The sequence below is a fragment of the Schistocerca gregaria genome, unplaced genomic scaffold (assembly GCF_023897955.1).
Source record: "Schistocerca gregaria isolate iqSchGreg1 unplaced genomic scaffold, iqSchGreg1.2 ptg000244l, whole genome shotgun sequence".
Classification (NCBI taxonomy): Eukaryota; Metazoa; Arthropoda; class Insecta; order Orthoptera; family Acrididae; genus Schistocerca; species Schistocerca gregaria.
The window spans coordinates 4,135,502-4,156,195 of NW_026061753.1; the positions used below are offsets into that span (position 1 = coordinate 4,135,502).

Here is a 20,694-nt window from a genome sequence, read left to right on the forward strand (position 1 = left end):
ACTTTCTGTCCCTAGTACTATATGGGCGTTGTGACCGTTTATTAATGAGAGCAGTTCTGGGACCTTTCTATAGACGCTCCTGCAGTTTACTATTAGCACATTAATATTGTTATTCCCTGTCGCATTTTGCCTACTCCTGCCTTGCCGCGTCTCAGGAGGCGTCTTGTCGGGCCTAGGGAGGGAATTCTCTAACCTAATAAAAAGCCCATGTGCACTCCACACGTACTCCGCTACCCTCGTAGCCGCTTCCGGCGTGTAGTGCACGGCTGACCTATTCAGGGGGACCATACATTTCTCCACCCCATTGCGGAGGTCGAGAAATTTGCACCCCAGCTCTCCGAAGAATCGTCTGAGCCTCTGGTTTAAGCCTTCCACTCGGATCCAAACCAGAGGACCGCGATCGGTTCTGGGAACGATACTACAAATAGTTAGCTCTGATTCCACCCCGCGAGCGAGGCTTTCCGCCTTCACCAACTCCGCCAACCGCCTGTACGAACTGAGGATGACCTCTGAACCCAGACGGCAGGAGTCATTGGTGCCGACATCAGCAACAATTTGCAGTCGGGTGCACCCAGTGCTCTCTATCGCCGCCGGTAGGGCCCCCTCCACATCTCGGATGAGACCCCCCGGCAAGCACACAGAGTGAACACTGGCCTTCTTCCCCGACCTTTCCGCTATTTCCCTAAGGGGCTCCATCACCAGCCTAACGTTGGAGCTCCCAATAACTAATAAACCCCTCCCCCCGTGTGCCTGCTCGGACCTTGCTGAAGGAGCAGCCACATGTCCATTCACAGGCAGAGCGGGCGATGCCACACGGCCAGCCTCCACATTGACCCTCCGCCTCGTGCGCCGCGAACGCCGCTGAACCCGCCACTCCCCTTGGGGAGAGGGTGGCCAGCCGCGCCCGGTACCCGCGAAGATGTCTCGACAGCAGGGACAGTGGGTGAAGCATCTAACACCTGGGGTGCACCATGCGACGCACTAGACTCCCCACTGCCGCTACACTCCGAGGCAGCAAAAGCAAAAACACACGGAAGAAGAAGTGACAAGTAAGAAAAATACAGTTAATTCTTAAATTAAGGTAGCTCGCTGCACAGCAGACGTGAAGCAGACGGCGGTTAGGGCGACACATGAACTTACAACATAAAAGTAATAACAGATAAAAATACATGTTCATGAACCTGAGAGAAAATCAGTCCATAAGTTTAAGCAAACGCTATCAGCAGTACAATGAGAATCAGCTTAATTTTTCAATTAACTCCTCGACAGAATAGAAGGAGTGACCCATGAGGAAACACTCCAGTTTCGATTTGAAAGCGCGTGGATTACTGCTAAGATTTTTGAATTCGAGTGGCAGCTTATTGAAAATGGATGCAGCAGTATACTGCACACATTTTTGCACAAGAGTTAAGGAAGTCCGATCCAAATGGAGGTTTGATTTCTCCCGAGTATTAACCGAGTGAAAGCTGCTTATTGTTGGAAATAAACTAATATTGGTAACAAGAAACGACAATAAGGAATATACATATTGAGAGGCCAATGTCAAAATACCCAGACTCCCTGAACAGAGGTCGACAAGAGGTTCGTGAACTCACACCACTTTTTGCCCGAACCTCTCGTTTCTGAGCCAAAAATATCCTTCTAGAATGGGAAGAGTTACCCAAAAACATAATACCATACGACATAAGTGAATGGAAATAAGCAAAGTAGACTAATTTACTTGGCGAAGTATCACTCACTTTCGGTACCGTTCGAATAGTGAAAATGGCAGTATTAAGTCTTTGAACAAGATCCTGAACGTGGGCTTTCCACAACACCTTACTATTTATTTGAACACCTAGGAATTTGAACCGTTCAGTTTCACTAATCATATGCCTATGCTGTGATATTAAAACGTCAGGTTTTGTTGAATTGTGTGTTAGAAACTGTAAAAACTGAATCTTACTGTGATTTAACGTTAGTTTATTTTCTACAAGCCATGGACTGAGGTCATGTACTGCACTACTTGAAACGGAGTCAATGTTGCACACAACATCCTTTACTACCAAGCTAGTGTCATCAGCAAACAAAAATATTTTAGAGTTACCCGTAATACTTGAGGGCATATCATTTATATAAATAAGGAACTATAGCGGCCCCAACACTGATCCCTGAGGAACCCCCTCCCCCTTGACAGTACACCACTCAGATCCCCCATCGCACTGTATTACGTTCCCCCATTCCTGTAGATCGTTCCCTAATGCTCTTCCTGAAACACTGTACAACTTCTGATTCTGTCAGTTCTTTCAGGTCCCATCTCCTTAAATTCCCACCTTTTTCCAGTTTCTTCAGTTTTAATCTACAGTTCATAATCAATATATTGTGATCAGAGTTCACATTTGCCCATGGAAATGTCATACAATTTAAAATATGGTTCCTAAATCTCTGTCTTACCATTATATAATCTATATGAAATATTGCAGTATCTCCAGGTCTCTTCCACGTATACAACCTTCTTTCATGATTTTTGAACCAAGTGTTAGTTATGATTAAGTTATGCTCTGGGCAAAAGCCTACCAGGCGGCTTCCTCTTTCATTTTTTACCCCCATTCCATATTCACCTACTACGTTTCCTTTTCTTCCATTTCCTACTGTCGAATTCCAGTCACCCATTAATATTAAATTTTCATCTCCCATCACTATCTGAATGATTTCTTTTATCTCATCACACATTCCATCAATTTCTTCATCATCTGAGGACTACTTTTACGACTTTGGTAGGCGTGGGATTCGTGGCTATCTTGGCCACAACAATGCGTTCACTATGCTGTATGTAGTAGCTTACCCGCATTCCTATTTTTATTAATTATTAGACCTACTCATGCATTAGCTTCATATTAGCCTTCCTAATACTTAAATCTATATCCGATGTTAACAATGACGCCGGTGGATGGACTATCACGAAATTACTGACCGTCGAGAATGTCACAAATATAACCGACAAGCTAATGGGCCCTTCACAGGAAAAGGTTTTTTGCCAGAAAACGGGGAAAACTGAAACCCAGCAAATGAGTAAAAAAGTGTATATTCACTAACAAAAAAAATAGTGTACGCACACAACTTACACAACAATAGTCTGGGATTACTCTATTACGTAATACAGTTTTTGTGATTGTATCTTGCAGCTTTAGTTATTTTTAATTAAAAGAGGCTTTAAAAGGACAGAAAGAACGTGTTGGACTACGCTAGAGATCGTTCTGTTAGCACAGTCTTTACTTTGTAATCACTTTCGTTGACTTCGGCAACTCTCAACAGAAATCTCCAACCTAACCGAGACAATGTGCTACGATACAGCCGAGATCATGACAAGAGAATGGGCTACATCACACTCGAAGTAAATGTATATAGGTAAGGATCCCCATGACCTGTATACGTCTGTTATAAAAAATCTCCAAGCCACTCTCCTCAAATAGACCGCAAACTTCTCTTGACCTTCAACTGTCACTATTTCAGATTCAAATAAAAATAATAAAAGTGAGAACGTGAAACATGTTAGCAATAACCATAAACAGGAGATTTTACAGAAAATAAAATTGAGAAAGGAAATTATTAATATTATCGACCGTTTAGGAACTCTAGGCTACGAAAGGGATGAAAACACATATCGAATAAGTGGTGGAAGAGTTAGTGTGTTTTAAGATTAAATCCAAACAAGAATTAGAGAAAAACATATCGACGCAAGGCCTCTATTACGAAAAATTGCTAAATCTCGAGACAAATTGTGTCCTTCTGTATTTGATGAAATGTTTTGGCCCCTAGTACGGATGAAACAGTATCTGCAATATCAACAGGAACTTCGGATATGTGTTTCATATTTCATCCAAGCCTGCAGTCTATAAATATTTAAACAAAATACTATAACAAAATACCACTACAGGGGAATTACTTACGGAGTAGTTCTTGGTAAAGAAACACAGGACACAATTACGTATGTGGGCTTAATACGAACTACAACTGTGTTTATAAATCGCTATAGTTGCCTTGGACTAACGACGAGCGAATATCAATATAACCTGTACGCTTTTCAAAGCTGTTATCCATGAAAAAGCTAAACCACGTATCGCGAACAAAATACTATTTAACACCGAAACAATGATATTAGCTGACAATGGGCACAGACTTTAGTCAATGGGCACTGTTGAAAATTTGTGCCAGACCAGGATTAGCACCCGAGTCCCCTGGTTACTAGGGAGAGGCAATGATCACTGTGTCCGAATTACACAGTGACACTAGATCGCGTGTTAACTGCCCGAGCATGCCGTTCGTTAGATCCAAATTCTCAATTTCTCCATAGACTGCTAATGCACTGCTCCTTGAACATAATCCTCCTCCCCTTAATTATACAGTACATGGTCAAAAAAACAGACACCGAATATATGCAAACTTGGCCTTACGAACATTGCAGACGTCGTCTATGTAACACACGTCAAACTTCAAAGAATTTACCAATTCGTTGCATTGTTTACTATAGACCACAAATCAAGTAACGTAAAAAAAGCACTGCGTCTATTGAGATCATGATTCAGAGTTTAAAAAAAAACTAATAAGTCGCCTACATATTACAGTTGCTGCCGAAAGAGGAGAACCATTATTTTCCCACAAAAGGAAATATAGTTAAAATTACGCTTCTATTTCGGTTAGTTTATGCGGTTACTAAAATTTGCAGTGAAAGTTACATAGTGGACTCTACCCTCCCCCCACCAGAAACGTAGTTATCGTGGCTGTTGTGAGACTTTTGTACACAGTTAGAGAAAGTGTGTTAAATGTGGCGCGGACGGAAACGCTAGGCTACGCTACAGGGCAATCTGCTCGCACAACGTTTAGTCGGCATTCATAATCGTTGGCGTAAACAACTCTCAATCAAATTACCACCTTCCAACCTAACTTAGATCTCGGGCTACACTACCAATCGGCCTGTCATCACAACCAAAAATTCATTGAGGGGGGTGGGGGGATTTCCTGTAGCTCTCTCTAATGTATCTCTAGGCAAAACTGCCAGTTTTGTCAGACTCAACAGCAAGATTTACCAATGGTAAACACTTTTGAGACGGCTCGTAATTTTAGAATAGTCCTCTTCGTCTTACTTGGCATAAATTGTTCGCTGGCGTCCCAGCAGCTAGCTCCCTCAGTGTCTGCTTCTGCCATCGCACCACGCTAGTCTGCTGTTGTCCTAGCAGACCGAACGCACCGCACATCCGATACCTTCGGAACCACTCACTGGCCAGTTAGCAACTGAGCGGAACACTGTTTACATCGTGAAAGGAAAACTATGCAAAGATGTACACTTAAATGGCACGACTGAGTAGCACACACACAGTAATATCTGAGGAATGTCCTTCGACACGCGCAGAACGAAAGTCTTCTCGCGAACGTACAGCGTCTCTGAAAAAAAATCTCGTGACTATATTCCGGCGTTACGGCCAGGTTCTCATACAAATGAGCAAAAAAGGGTACATTTGAAATTCTTTTTGAGACAATGAAAATACATTCGAAAGATCTGTTTGGGAATTACGAGTGATAATACTATGAGCTTAATTTTAGATTTTCAATAAAAAATGGCGCCCGTAATTATGATTTGATCAAGGGCCTGCGAGACTGGAGTACGCAGAGCGCGTGCAGTGTGGCACCTCATATGTTACCTGAATTCAAAAATGGGTAACATCAGTTGATACTACATTATTCCTCTGAAATTGAAAATGGATAACATCAGTCGATAAAACATAAAATTTATGGGAGCGTATACCTAACCGTAATGAAACAACCTTAAATTTAACGATACAGTGCTAATTCGAACTTTGAGTTCGATTTTTGAGGGTTTGTTTCACTCCTTATGCCTACACAAAAATTAGTTAATATTAACAAATGTCATATTATAGCTATAAGTTCCTAAGAAAAGTGTTTACTTTTAGGGGTCAGAGGTAGATGTTAAGAGAACGAACCACTTTTAATTTATGCTGCATGCCGTTCTGAGAAAATAGTTACCCGAAAAAAATGTGTTCAAAGTTTAGGGAAAACATTTAGTTATATTATTACTTCGATTTGCATGAACTGAGTGTTACATATATATTTTTAATGTCGCTGAAAACGAATCTGAAGTCAGATTTTCAATATTCAAAACAGCTAATCCAATACGGAGGGCAACCGATTATGTTTTGACCAATTTTTACCAAAAATGTATTTTCGTTATTTACGTTTAGTCTGCAAGTCAAGGAGTATTTATCAACCCTTCCTCTACCTCTGATTGTTCCTAGACAGCAACTTCCTGTTCTTCTTGGCAGGAAAAGCCGATCTGTCAAAGCTGGATATGCAGCACTCGGCAGCCTGCACTTGATATTCGTCCGTATTTTCGGTGAGTATGTTGCATGCATTCTGCAGTATGAATCATTTTGAGCACGTGCGACACGGGACGAGTTATCATCTACATCTATATGGATACCCTGCAAAACACATTTAAGTGCCTGGCAAAGGGTTCATCGAATCACCTTCACAACTGATAATTAATTGAAACCCTCAGCTGCCGACAGGTGTTGTTGATATACTTCGATGGGGACAGCTGAAAAGTGTGCCGCTACTGGGACTCGAACCCAGGATCTCCTGCTTACAAGGCAGACGCTCAATCCATCTGAGCTATCGAGGGCACAAATGAACAGCACGACTGCAGGAATTTATCCCTCGCACGCTTCCCGTGAGACTCACACCCTGAACCGCCCACAATCCGATTACGTAATGTACTTAATAGGTATTTGTCCATCCACTCATTACTGGCTCACACTAAGGTGACGATTCCCGTAAGATTTCCGGTAGCCTGTGCGCATTCGCACAGACGAAGGTCAATGGCTGGGTGACGTTTAACCATAGATATGAAGATAGTAACTGTTCTAGAAAGAACAGGTGCCACTGACGACCGTGCAGCTCTTCTAGAATACATGATAGACCGGCCGATGTGGCCGAGCGGTTGTAGGCACTTCAGTCGGGAGCCACGCGACCGCTACGGTCGCAGGTTCAAATCCTGCCTCGAGCATGGATGTGTGTGATGTCCTTAATTTAGTTACGTTTAAGTCGTTCTAAGTTCTAGGAAACTGATGACCTCAGATGTTAAGTCCCAAAGTGCTCAGAGCCATTTGAACCATCAGTCCTTATGTTTGCACACTACTTACAGTAACTTATGCTAAGGACAACACACACACAACCATGCCCGAGGGAGGACTCGAACCTCCAACGGGGGGAGCCGCGCGAACCGTGACAAGGCGTTGGACACATGGCCGGTACCCCGCGCGGCTCATGGCAGCCGTGACACTGCTTCAAACAATGGACTGTAGAAACTTTTGTAAAGCACGGATTAAAAAAAAAAAAAACCTTTCCGTTCCAGGAGTCTAGACAAGTACACCTTTAAAAAATGCAACTACAAAGAAATTGAATTTTCGAACGGGGCAGGGCTTAAAACTTTGAAGAGTTAAATTTTAATGGCCGTTCTCTTGTATGCAAATAGTTTCACAGTAGAAATTTCTCTAGTTTTATTTATTTATTTATTTTTTGCTGTAGGTAAAGAAGGATAGGATTCTGAGAAGGGGGAAGGGGGGGGGGGGAGGAATCTCGCCTCTCCCACCTTGGAATTCTCAGTACAGAATTTTTATTCATTACGAGATTCTCAGCCACTTGCAGAAGTGATTTCGCGTGATTCTGCAAAACTTTTCCTTTAGCCAATCGTAGCAACTATAGGATTCCGTTCCTGCTGCATGACATGTCTCGGAACTTAAACTGACCAACTTATTTGCATAAAGAGCTAGCTTATCATCCGCTTCTTTACTTACTTAGACCGTTCATGGTCTGCAAAGTATTTTTTCTTTAATCGTTTTTTTATGTCTTTTATAAACTGCAACACTTTCTAAACTTTTCTAAACTTAACGCCGTTGAAGCATGGTCTTTTGCTGAATGACCAAAAAGCAATGCTGACAGCTGGGGTCCAAGGTTTTTGTTAATCAAGCCGTTTGTATTCTTGTTTGTATAACGCATATTTCTTTATATCTAATTGAGAAGTGAAATACCGGTTTTCGTAGATGCAGATTTAAAATATTTTAATATAACGCAATAAATATTTCATTAAAATTTTCATCCCCTTATGCTCGAAGTTAAAAACCAGTGAAACACGTAGTTTTTAAAAATTGTAACAGATTAGCCGAATACGAATTGTCAGATATGCTTTCATAATGCTTTCATAATGAACCATTTTCAGAAACGTGGAGCCGGATCTGGGGGTGAATTTCCTTCTCTCCGAGACACCCGGCTTCTTCTTCGACTTAGCCGGCAAACAGGCCGAGGACCCCGGGTGGGGACCGAATATGCAGCAGTTTGTGGATGGCGACGTCGTCACTAGCTGTTGCCTTCGTGCGGGCCTCTTGTGTAAAGGGGGAGCCAACCGTGGCCAAGTGAAGGTCTGTATTCCACAGGAACGAGTTAGCATGGCACTCAGATATTTCCACGAGTCGGCGGACGGGGGTCATTTGGGGTTCTTCAAGACCTTGAACCGAGTTCAGGAATACATGTTTTGGCCCAACCTATATCGCGATGGCAGGCGATTTGTTGGCAACTGTGTCCAGTGTAAGCGTGGTAAGCCCGATGTTGGGCTGCACAGAGAACTACTACAGTCGCTTAGGGAGCAGTGTCCTCTGGACCGCGACTCAAAGATCGAAACAACGATCGACGGAAACTGGCGCCAGAAACGCACCAGCTCACTCTATTTCATCCCCTTAGGGGTTGAACTTCCAAAAACACCGAAACACGTATTTTCTTATTTGTAGCCTTGAAGTCAAATACCAATTTTCGTAGATGTAGCCTTAAAAATACTTTCATAGTTCTTCCATAATTATTTATCTCAAAATAAAATGTTCATCCACTATTTCACCTCATAGAGGTTAAATTCCCAAAGATACTGGAACACATATTTCTTTATTTCTGACCTAGAAACCAGATACAAATGTTCGTATGCCTAGCTTCAAAATTACCTTAATAGCTACATGATTCAGAAATCCTTTCATGTCCTGCGTCTCCCCCTTAGAGGTGGAATTTTGAAATATGCAGTATAAGCGGTATAAGATCAACACTCTTTCCAAATCTCAAGGTTTATTTTCCTTGGCGGTCTGGACTGTGTGAGTTTCATAGTAATAGTCCTCCACACACACACACACACACACACACACACACACACACACACACACACACACCACTACCAATGCCACCACCACCTCCTGGGGAAATTTCTGCAGACGCCCTTGTTCCACTGCAGTCATATTTTGCCGACGACCTACATTTAGCAGCGTGGGAGGGATAGTGTCGTGCAACAGACAGTATACTCAGTAGACAACGAACTGTTCATTGTGAAATCAGCGACATATTAACCGAGACTGACACAGAAGGTGCTGAAGGTGAAGCACACTAGACTCGTGTCTACCACGGCTTCAAATAGTATCGATTTACTATGAACGGAAGTTCCGAAAAGTGAGCAAGTAATTTTACAGTAAATTCAGTACCGATGGTGAGGATATACAACGAAAAACATTTCTATAAAATTTCAGAAATAATGAAATATTCCACTCAAGTCGCTTGACAGAAAACGCAATGGATATGCTTGCACGTAAGACGGAAGGCCCTACGTGCTTACGCAGGCTTACGACAGATCGCAAAATTCGGCAGTAGGCGTAAGCCAACCTCTTGTGCTGCCATCTGTTATTGATGCCAGGCATCAAGGTCTCAGTAGTACGACCATCCACTGGAGAGTAGTTTGCTTTGTAAGCACTCCGTCTTCAGGCCACGAGTGACCTACTGGGACAGCACCATCCGACCGCCGTGTCATCATCCGTGGAGGATGCGAACAGGAGGGGCGGGGGTCAGCACACTGCTCTCCCGGTCGTTATGTTGGTATTTTTTGACCGGAGCCGCTACTATTGGGTCGAGTAGCTCCTCGATTGGCATCATGAGGCTGAGTGCACCACGAGAAATGGCAAGAGCGCATGGCGGCCTGGATGATCACCCATCCAAGTGCCTTCAACGCCCGACAACGCACTTAACTTCGGTGATCCCACGTAAACCGATGCAACCTCCGCGGCAAGGCCGTTGCCGCAGATATTTTACAGTAGTTGCTTACGTTTCATAATTATCTAGTTTACGGGGAAAATGTAAAAAAGGCGATTGTCACCGAAGCTACAACTAATCTGAATTTCTGGTTAGTTATCAAGTGGTCTTGTGTGCGAGCCTGAATTTTTCATCCTTTGCGGTGGGAATGATTCAAACCCGTCATGTTCTTCTTATGAAGTGTTCTATTTATTTTGCACACAATGATCGTTTGTAGTTGTCTTGAGTTACTAGGTTGATAAATTTTTGTTTGGCGCACGTATCATAACTGAGATTTGCGCTTAATGGCTGAAGGTGAATTAGCGTAATGAGTAGTAGTGAATGTTACAGTAACATGTTTGTAAATTATTTCAGGTAAATTACGTTAGTCGTGTAATATTATCCGTATACCAGTACAGTATATGGGCCAATTACGTTAGTCATGGAATACTATCCGTATAAGACTATGTCACCTTGGTGTCCCGGAATTTGCTTCAATTTTGGAATCCACGAAAGAACTGGAAATTTTCCTTTACACAGCTTTCCATATAATTTCTATTACAGTGATTCAGTCTTGCCTGTCACTCGACTTTTCTGACTGTGAAATAAATTCTATCGCTCAGGTGCTTATTACATCTTCGTGTTTCCATTTGCCGATATTGCGCATAAACACATATCTCAAAGTTGCTATGGACATTGATGGAGCGACACACTTTTCTATGGCGACACTGCAGTTTATAGATAGAAAAACCGATCAGTTAAAACGACATGGGTATTTTAGTTCTGAATAACCGATGTCTTTCAGTATTTGTTTGCTCTCGGTTATAACAAGTATCTTTTCATTTTTTCCTGATAACCACGTAAAAACAGATATATCAATTAGCCACAGATGTCGTAGTAAAATTTTTAGTTTTCAAATAAACCTTTTTAAAAAAAGACGAGTAATTTTTATTCGTAAGATTTCCATAGCACTGAAATACGGCGTTATTACAGAAAAAAATGGGAAAAGTTATGTATGCCACTTTAATAACACTGCTGATAGAAACGAGCAACAAATGGATTGGTCCAACATTGCCGAGACAATACTGTGCCTGTTATACAAGCAGAGCGCGAGACTGGACACAGTTTCTCGCTGTTGTCGAACGTCAGTTGTAACATAGAATGGCACCATCTGGAAGTCTGGAAGTATTTTACGATATGCGGTACGAGTGAAGAACAAAGTTAGATTTGGTCGACTTGCGACATCATACAAGGAAAAAAGTTAAAATTTAACAAATCATTCATAGTTCTGGATAAAAGTAGAAAGTGCCTGATCTGCTGCTGTGTCTACGTAGTATGCCGTTATCTGCTTTTAGCCCTTAAAAACAGAGAAATTAAAACGAAAAAGAGAGTTCTCCTGCCGCAGTTTTCACTCTTTATCGCTGGACTATACGTAATGCCTGCATAGTGCTGTGATAACCGATTACAATATAATTTTTGAGCAGAGCTTCTAAAAACTATAATCAGTAGGATAATATTGCCAGTTTTCTGTAGTATAGAAGCACTCGCCAGCAGCGAAGATCGGACAAAGTTTTATTTGACTATTTAATTTAAAGAAATTAGAATTATATTAATACCGTCAGTTGCTCGCGGGCGTTGATAAATATCAACGTGGACAAGTGAAAATGTGTGCCGCGACCGGGACTCGAACCCGGGATCTCTTGCTAAAATGACAGACGCTCTATCCATCTGAGGCACAGAGGACACAGTGTATGGTTCGACTGCAGGGACTATCTCGCGCACGCCTCCTGCGAGACTCACATTCTCACCTTGAATGTCCATACACTACAGTCGTAGAGTCCCACTCCAACACACTCATTCCTCGTGGAAGACATGTCCATATCAATATAAGTATATGGTTCTGGCAATACCAGCCATGACCTTCTTCTGTGAAGATGCACACGTATTCCCCAAACTGGACTTGGTAAGAATGTGTTCCACGAGTAATGAGTGTGTCGGTGTGGGACACTACGAATGTAGTGTGTGGACATGCAAGGTGAGAATGTGAGTCTCGCGGGAGGCGTGCGCGAGATAGTACCTGCAGTCACACTATCGTCTGTGCCCTCGGTGGCTCAGATGGGCAGAGCACCTGCCATGTAAGCAGGAGATCCCGGGTTCGACGTGCACACATTGTCACCTGTCGCCGTTGATATATATCGACACACGTGAGCAGCTGACGGTATTAATATAATTCTAATTTCGTTCTGAACGGCTGCAGGTCATCATAAGGGTATTTAATTTGACATTTTGATTCCATTTATCAAGAAACTGAGAAAGTAAAAATTGTTTAATCTTTGTTTGATTTCTACGTTTACTAGAGAAAATAATGTAAATAAAAGACTGAAAATCGGTTATAACAAGAACTGGTATTGTGACGGGCTTTAACAATTAGCTTAAAGAAGGGTTGGGAAACTGATAAGAGCCGAAAACCAGTTATTTCAGCGATAACCAACATTCCCACTGGTGTTCTGAGTGGTAAGATTGACGCACAAGGACAACAAGAACAGTTTCTCAGAAAGGTTACTGGAGCTCTGATGTTCTCAAAATGAACGGGCCAGCCATTGGCGTCTGCGAGGGTGAAGGGGAGGGGGAGGGGAGGAGGCCGGGAGGGGAGGATAGGCAAAAGGGCACTTTCACCCATCGCCCCCAACCCTCCCTGGAATCTGGAGTAAAGAGTTTTTATTCGTTACAGTATACTCTTCCAGATAAGAATTCTCCACAATACTGATAAACCTTAGCTTTGGCCAGTTGTAGCGCTTATAGAGTTAGGGTCTTGTAGCTTGATGCACCTCGTAACTGACCAGCTGATTTGTACACAGAGTGCCAGTTTCAGAATCATGCACTCCAGCCCCGACGCGCCTTCCCCCCTCCCCACCACTGGAAATATTTCTGCAGACTCCAGTCTGCCACTGTGCATATATTTTGATAACATCCTGGTTTTAATAGCATCGAAGGAACAGCATTGTGCAGTAAAAGGGTAGACCTAGCACAGAACACACCATTCACAATGAAACGCATCACTTAGTAGATGGTGAAGTACTCTGAAGGTAGCCAGATAGAAACAGAACCTCCTGGCACTGCATCTAACCCAAATTCTAATCTTACACTAATCTCTTGTATGTACCTACCACGCCCTCAAAGAGCCAACGATTTACTATTATCAGAAGTTCCGAAAAATGAGGAAGAAATTGACCCACACTTTTTTGCGTTGTTTATTATTTCGATTACACCATAAAGGGAATGGACTTGTAGCCACAGGTTACACAAGCGATAGATGGTTTAAAATACATAAAAAGAGATGACAATAAGAAACGCTTTTTAAAAACACAATGATGCACGGCTTTTACGATTTTTACAGGAAAAAAATGGATGACAAAATAAAGGTTTTTCAAAAATACGCTGGTAGACAATATTGGGGATTTTTTATCTTTATAGATGACTAGCGGAAAAGCTTGGTGTTGACCAGGCATTTATTTAGAGCTGTGCGTCCACGTCCATACTATGCAGCGTCTGGCCTTGTCCTGAGTTTTTATGACGTATCTCCCGAAACATGTGTCGTACAATGATATAATTTTGTAGGTACATTCAGCGTCATATGCGGATACTGTCTGCAAAATTTATTGCGAATATAGTAGCAAAGAAGTAACAAATTTAAATGTCACGAATGCTGTGATGCCCACACACTTGGGTGTAACTAATGTACACGGGATGCTTGGCACGATCATTATGGCTACCATCACCTGTGGTCGTAATTGGACCAGCTGTGTCGACGTAGTGAAAATATAAATGAGCATAACATGGTAAACGTCCATTCTTCCCAGCCATCAGACCTGAACTACGATGAAAAATATCATAGAAAGTGGTAGGGGCAATGGCCTTGCCGCAGTGGATACACCGGTTCCCGTCAGATAACTGAAGTTTAGCACTTTCGGGCGTGGTCGGCACTTGGATGGGTGACCATATGGGCCGCTATGCGCTGTTGGCATTTTTCGGGTTGCACTCAGCCTTCCGATGCCAATTGAGGAACTACTCGTCCGAATAGTAGCGGCTCCAGTCAAAGGAAACTACCACAACGAGTGGGAGAGCCAGCTCCTCCTCCACCCTCAGTGAGAATGACGTGGCGGTCGGATGGTCCTGATTGGCCACTTGTGACCTGAACACGGAGTGCTTTTTTAAAGTAGTACTCCGTACATAAAACTGACAGTCTAGGCTCAGGGACTGTCCACGGTAAATGCTGCAATGGACCTACGAATACTATTAAAATAACGGTTTGAGTTCTCTTTAATTGTCCAATCATCTGAAGTGAGTCCTTATTGCAGTACGCTGAAAAATAGATTTTATGTTAATGGCGGATAAATTTTATGTGAATGGCGGCTAATTAACTTTACCCTAATGACACACAAGGTCAATGCCGTACTATCACGTAAAGTATTCTCAGATCGAAATGTTTTGCATTACAAAATCTCCAATGTAGATTCATAATACCGCAATTATAATTCTCAAAATAATTTGGAGCTACGTTCAATGCATATTTAAATGCATCTTTCAAAACAATAACAGAATTCTCATTAGATCATCATTATCAATGGCTAGAGTATTCCTATTATTTCGTCTACCAAAAACCGCGTCTCACTATGGCTTCTTCAGTACGCTGTTTTGTTTTCCACTGTTGACAATAGAAACGATCTGGCAGATGTGACATTGTAGATGCGCAGTATGCGTGTCTTAATGCAAATAAACCGTCTGGAACATTTACCCTTGAACGTCCCTAGAATGGGATTTCATGGAACGTTATTACTTTCCTGTGTCCATTTCCATCACAAAAGCTGATCGCCACGACTGGGGAAGGGGAGGAGGGGGTGGGCTGAAAGTTGGCAGCAGTGGCAGAAAAACCGAAGAAAACCTCACGTTTTCGTCATTTGTTTTCATAATGAAGTAGTGCCAATTCATCACATCGCACGCTTTTCTCTCGGAAACGGTAAAATTCATCGTCTGGATATCAATGTCGCCTGCTGAGGTATGCAGTCGCACCACTCTGTACGAAATTGGTTCTAAGCTGATGCAGTCGACAAGTAACATCGAAATATATCGTCACCTAGAAATACATCGACACCTCGAAATAAATCCACACCTCGAAATAAATCGCCACCTCGAAATAAATCGCCACCTCGAAATAAATCGCAACCCTCGAAAAATCGCAACCTCGAAATAAATCGACACCGTGAAATAAATCGAAACCTCGAAATAAATCGACACCTCCAAACAACCGCTACACCGAAATGAGTCGATATCCCGAAGTATATCGACATCTAGACGCATTTCGGCTTACCATATAGACCGAAATCTCGATGCTAGTCGACATATCGAGATAAATTGAGGTACAGAAATATATCGATATCTCGAAATATATTGGTACCACTTAATATAAAGATATCTCTCAAAATAGAGATATCTAGAAATTTATGGATTACTAGAGATATGGAGGTACCTTGAATTATATCGATATCTCGATAAGAATCGATATCTGTAGTACACCAATACATGGAAATATATCGATACCTGGAAATATGTAGACAACCTTAATTGTGCCGGTATATCAAAATAAATCGATATCTCGATATAATCGGATACTCTAAATCAAACGATATCTCGAAATAAATAGACTCCTCAATATAGATAGATATCTCGAAATAAATCGATATCATGATTTAATGTGCGCATCTACGTAAGTCGATATATCGAATTGAATCGATAATGGGAACAGTATGGACGTCTCAAAATAAATCTGTACCCCTAAGAAAACGATTATCGAAATAAATAGATATAACGAAATATATCGCTATCTTGATAAATACCATTATCTAGTGGTCGGATAAAAGTTTCAAGATGACATGACATAACAGTATAGTCTACATACATGAAAATACTTTGGATTTTCAATATATCGATAGATATCTAGACCTCGGGAAAAAAAATCTTTGATCCGACCTCGGGGCAAAAACGCAGACCTCGGGAAAGAACGTCGACCTCGGGGAAAAACGCCGACCTTAGGGCAAAAACGCCGACCTCGGGGAAAAACGCCGCCCTCGGGGCAAAAACGCCGACCTCGGGGAAAAATGCCGACCTCGGGGGAAAACGCCGACCTCGGGGAAAAACGCCGACCTCGGGGAAAAACGCCGACCTTGGGAAAAACGACGACATCGTGGAAAAACGCCGACCTTGGGGAAAAACGACGACATCGTGGAAAAACGCCGACATCGGGGAAAAACGCCGCTGTTGGGAAAAAACGCCGACCTAGGGGAAAAACGCCCACCTCGGGGAAAAACGCCGACCTCGGGGAAAAACGCCGACCTTGGGAAAAACGACGACCTCGGGAAAAACGACGACCTTCGGAAAACTGCTGACCTCAGGAAAAATCCAGTTCCATTAATTTACATAGACAATAATGTTAGTTACCATTAGGTTCTCAAAATGCAATCAAATTCCTGGTATTTATCACCTCACACAAAAAGTGGTCATGACAGAAAAGTCTCGTTCTTTAGAAAGTTTAGAATGAGATGTTCTAAATAATGCAGATAATCCATTTACAATAATCTACAAGCACTGCACAATGAGAAGAGACTGTCGACCAGAGCACTTTGAAATAGTGCACAGCCAGGAAGACAGAGGTTGCATTGCTGTTTATAATCCTCTGGTGCTTGAGATTCAGAATCCAGGATTGCCTCGAATGAGAACAGCACGAATGAATGTCCTGCACCAGTATAGAACTTACTCTGGAACTCCACAGAAAATCACAAGGCACAATTATATCTCATCATTTTCAGCAAACTACAGAAGCCTCTAGTGGACATAACAACGTCGTCACCTCCTTCACTAGTGAAAGATCTTAGTAGCTATTGAGTCAAGAGTAGGTGGCCAATTAATAATTTGTTGTTCAAAGCTAACTTCAGTGTATATGGGAATACTCAGTGGACATCTTTAACCATCATATTTTACTGTCTAAGATATGTCAACTTCCCAGACTATAAGTGTAAGCAGAGCTTGGTCTTTACCAATCCGAGATTGTTTAGAATAGGTATCAATGGAATCAGATCCACTGGGCATTTAGAGTAACCTGCTTTAAACAATATGAGCAGGCAATAGACACAGACACAGAATTTGAAATTTCTCTGTGAAGCGGTTACCTTCATCGTCTTCAAACTTACTTTGTGTGCTGCGGTATGCGGAGGCACTAATAGCAACACAGTAAAACACAGAAGAAACTTATAAGTTGATGTAATCAGCCAGTAAGAAGCAGTAAAATTCAAGTTTTAGTAATCGATTATTGACTTATTATCCGGCTTTGGTGCCTCAGACATGTCCGACGACCTTAAGATTTGGCATGAAACGAAGTCTGGAAGACACGTTACACGATAGAATTGGAAAAGTGTTCATGTGTTGTAAAAACCTAAGAAATCGTCCCGTTTTCGTCAATTGCCGTCGAATCGACGTAATGACATATCGTCACATTGGATGCTTTTCTCTATAAAACAGTTACATTCATCGTCTGGAATCTTATGTCCCTGGCTGCGGCATGCGGAGGCACTAATAGCAACTCCATAGAACACAGAAGAAGCTTCTAAGTTATTGGTTCAAATGGCTCTGAGCCCTATGGGACTTAACATCTGTTTTCATCAGTCCCCTAGAGCGTAGAACTCCTTAAACCTAACTAACCTAAGGACATTAAACACATCCATGCCCGAGCAGGATTCGAACCTCCGAGCGTAGCAGTCCCGCGGTTCCGGACTGAGCGCCTGAACTTCTTGACCACCGCGGCCGGCTCTAAGTTGATGTAAACGGCCAGTAAGAAGCAGTACAATTCAAGTTTTAGCTATCGATTATTGACTTATTAGCCGCCTATGGCGCCAGGGATATGACTGACGACGTTACGATTTTGCATGAAACGAGGTCTGGGAGCCACGTTACACGAGAATGTGTGAAAACTGATCATATGTAGTAAAAACTTAAGAAATCCTCCCGTTTTCGGCATCTACTATCGAATCGACGAAATACCAGATCGCCACAATGGCCGCTCTTCTCTCTGAAACGGTTACATTTATCGTGGGCAAAGCTATGTCGTGTGCTGCGATATGCGGAGACACTAAAAGCACCATAGTAGAACACAGAAGAAGCTTCTAAGTTGATGTAATAGCCAGTAAGAAGCAGTACAATTTAAGTCTATTTATCGATTTTTGACTTTTTAGCCTTCTTTGGTGCCTTGGATATCAGCTAGGTCCTTACCATTTTGCATGCAGGGACGACTAGCAGCCACGTTGCACGGGAGAATGTGAAAAGTGATCATATGTAGTAAAAACCTAAGAAGTCCGCCAGGTTTCGTCATTTGCTATCGAATCGACTTTATGTCAGTTCGTCACATTGGCCGCTCTACACTTTGAAACGGTTACATTTATCGTGTGGAAGGCTATGTCGCGTGCTGCGATATGCGGAGACACTAATAGCACCATAGTAGAACACAGATGAAGCTACTAAGTAGATGTAATAGCCTGTATGCAGCAGTAAAGTTCAAGTATAGTTATCGATTTTTTTTACTTTTTAGCCTTCTCTGGAGCCTTGGACATGAGCTAGGACATTAAGATTTTGCATGCAGGGAGGACTAGCAGCCACGTTGCACGGTAGTGTGTGAAAAATATTCATATGTAGTAAAAACATAAGAAATCGGCCCGTTTTCGTCATTTGCTATCGAATCGAGTTTATGTCAGATCGTCGCATTGGCTGCTCTACACTCTGAAACGGTTACATTTATCGTGTGCAACGCTATGTCGCGTGCTGCGATATGCGGAGACACAAAAAGCACCATAGTAGAATACAGAAGAAGATTCTACGTTGATGTAACAGCCAGTAAGGAGCAGTAAAATTCAAATTTATTTATCGATTTTTGACTTTAGGCGTTACATAACTTGTAGGAACATGAAAAGTATTGACCTTGACGCTCTAACAGCCGATTGCTCAGAAATCTCAGGGCATCAAATAATCAGAGAACCTTCAATCGACGGCAAAATTAATGAACTTGGTGATAAACTCTTTGCCCTCTATGACAAACATGCACCTGCGCACACAGTCCGTGTAAGAAAATCTCCTGCTCCATGGCTGACAGCTGAATTACGTCAAAGGATGACTAATAATGATGCTGCCCACAGGCGTTTCAAGGCAGATCCGAAAACCGAGCGTTTCGAAGAATATAGAAAGCTACGGAACAGAGTGAAACAATGCATTCGCAATGCCAAAATCAGGCACGCTCGCTCCCTTGTATGCAGCGATCTGAAACCCACGACTCTATGGAAGAATCTCCGTAGCTTGGGGGTCGGAAAGGCAAAATCGGAAACTACTTTTCATGTGTCAGCTAACGAATTAAATGAATTCTTCTCTGCACCTCTGATTACCAGCACGGCTGATAATTACCGTCCACAAGAATCCCCAAACAGGATAACTAACAACGATACCTTCCATCTAAAACATGTAACAACAAATACGGCAAGAATAGCAATAATGAGAATCTCTTCTGATGCAATAGGCAACGACATTATCGGTATAACCATGATTAAGAATGTTGCCGATATCTTAGTACCTGTCTTAACTGACATATTTAATTTTTCCCTCGTGAACGGAATATACCCCACTGCATGGAAAAGAAGCATAATTCGACCCACCCTAAGATCGAAAACCCGCAACTGCCTAGTGATTACCGACCAATTAGCATACAGCCAGCTGTTTCCAAAGCACTTGAATATATTGTTCATGACCAAATCACTGAACACTTGCATGAATTCAGTCTATATGACAAATTTCAATCTGGTTTCCGTAAACATCACAGCACAAACACTGCTCTAATTAAAGTAACTGATGACCTGAAATATGCCATCGACAATCGAAAGGCAACAATATTGACGCTACTGGACTTCAGCAAAGCTTTTGACACTGTTAACTTTGACATATTACTCAGAAAAATGCAACAGCTTAATTTCTCTGATAGTGCAATGAGATGGTTTGAAAGCTACTTAAAAGACAAACAGCAATGTGTTGTCTGCGCAAATGAAAAATCTTCCTCGAAACATGTTTCTTCGGGAGTGCCACAAGGATCAGTCTTAGGACCACTGTTGTTTTCGTCGGTTTTGTCCTCCTGTAAACATATGCCGACGACCTCCAGCTCTACCTAAGCGTCAGACCTGAAGACGTAAACACTGCAATCGCTCTGATGAATGATGATCTGTCTTCAGTAGTGACATGGGCGAAAAACCAGGGGCTAAAATTAAACGCAAAAAAGACGCAAGTAATCTTAATAGCCCATCAGAAATTAATAAGTTCAGATTTCCGCGAACGGCTACCTCCTATTCTGCTCGAAGTTACTCCAATACCATATCAGAAAACAGTGAAAAACTTGGGTGTAACTTTGGACGAGCATCTCAACTGGGCGGAGAATACAGTCGCAGTGTGCCGAAAGACGTCTGCTTC

The 20,694-nt window shown here is 42.2% G+C and overlaps 1 non-coding gene across 1 annotated transcript; it reads right to left on the bottom strand.

The window, feature by feature from the left end:
* Positions 1-6,602: 6,602 nt before the first annotated feature.
* Positions 6,603-6,677, bottom strand: Trnat-ugu (transfer RNA threonine (anticodon UGU)). Its single transcript has one exon. It is a non-coding gene; the product is annotated as a tRNA-Thr (tRNA).
* Positions 6,678-20,694: the final 14,017 nt, after the last annotated feature.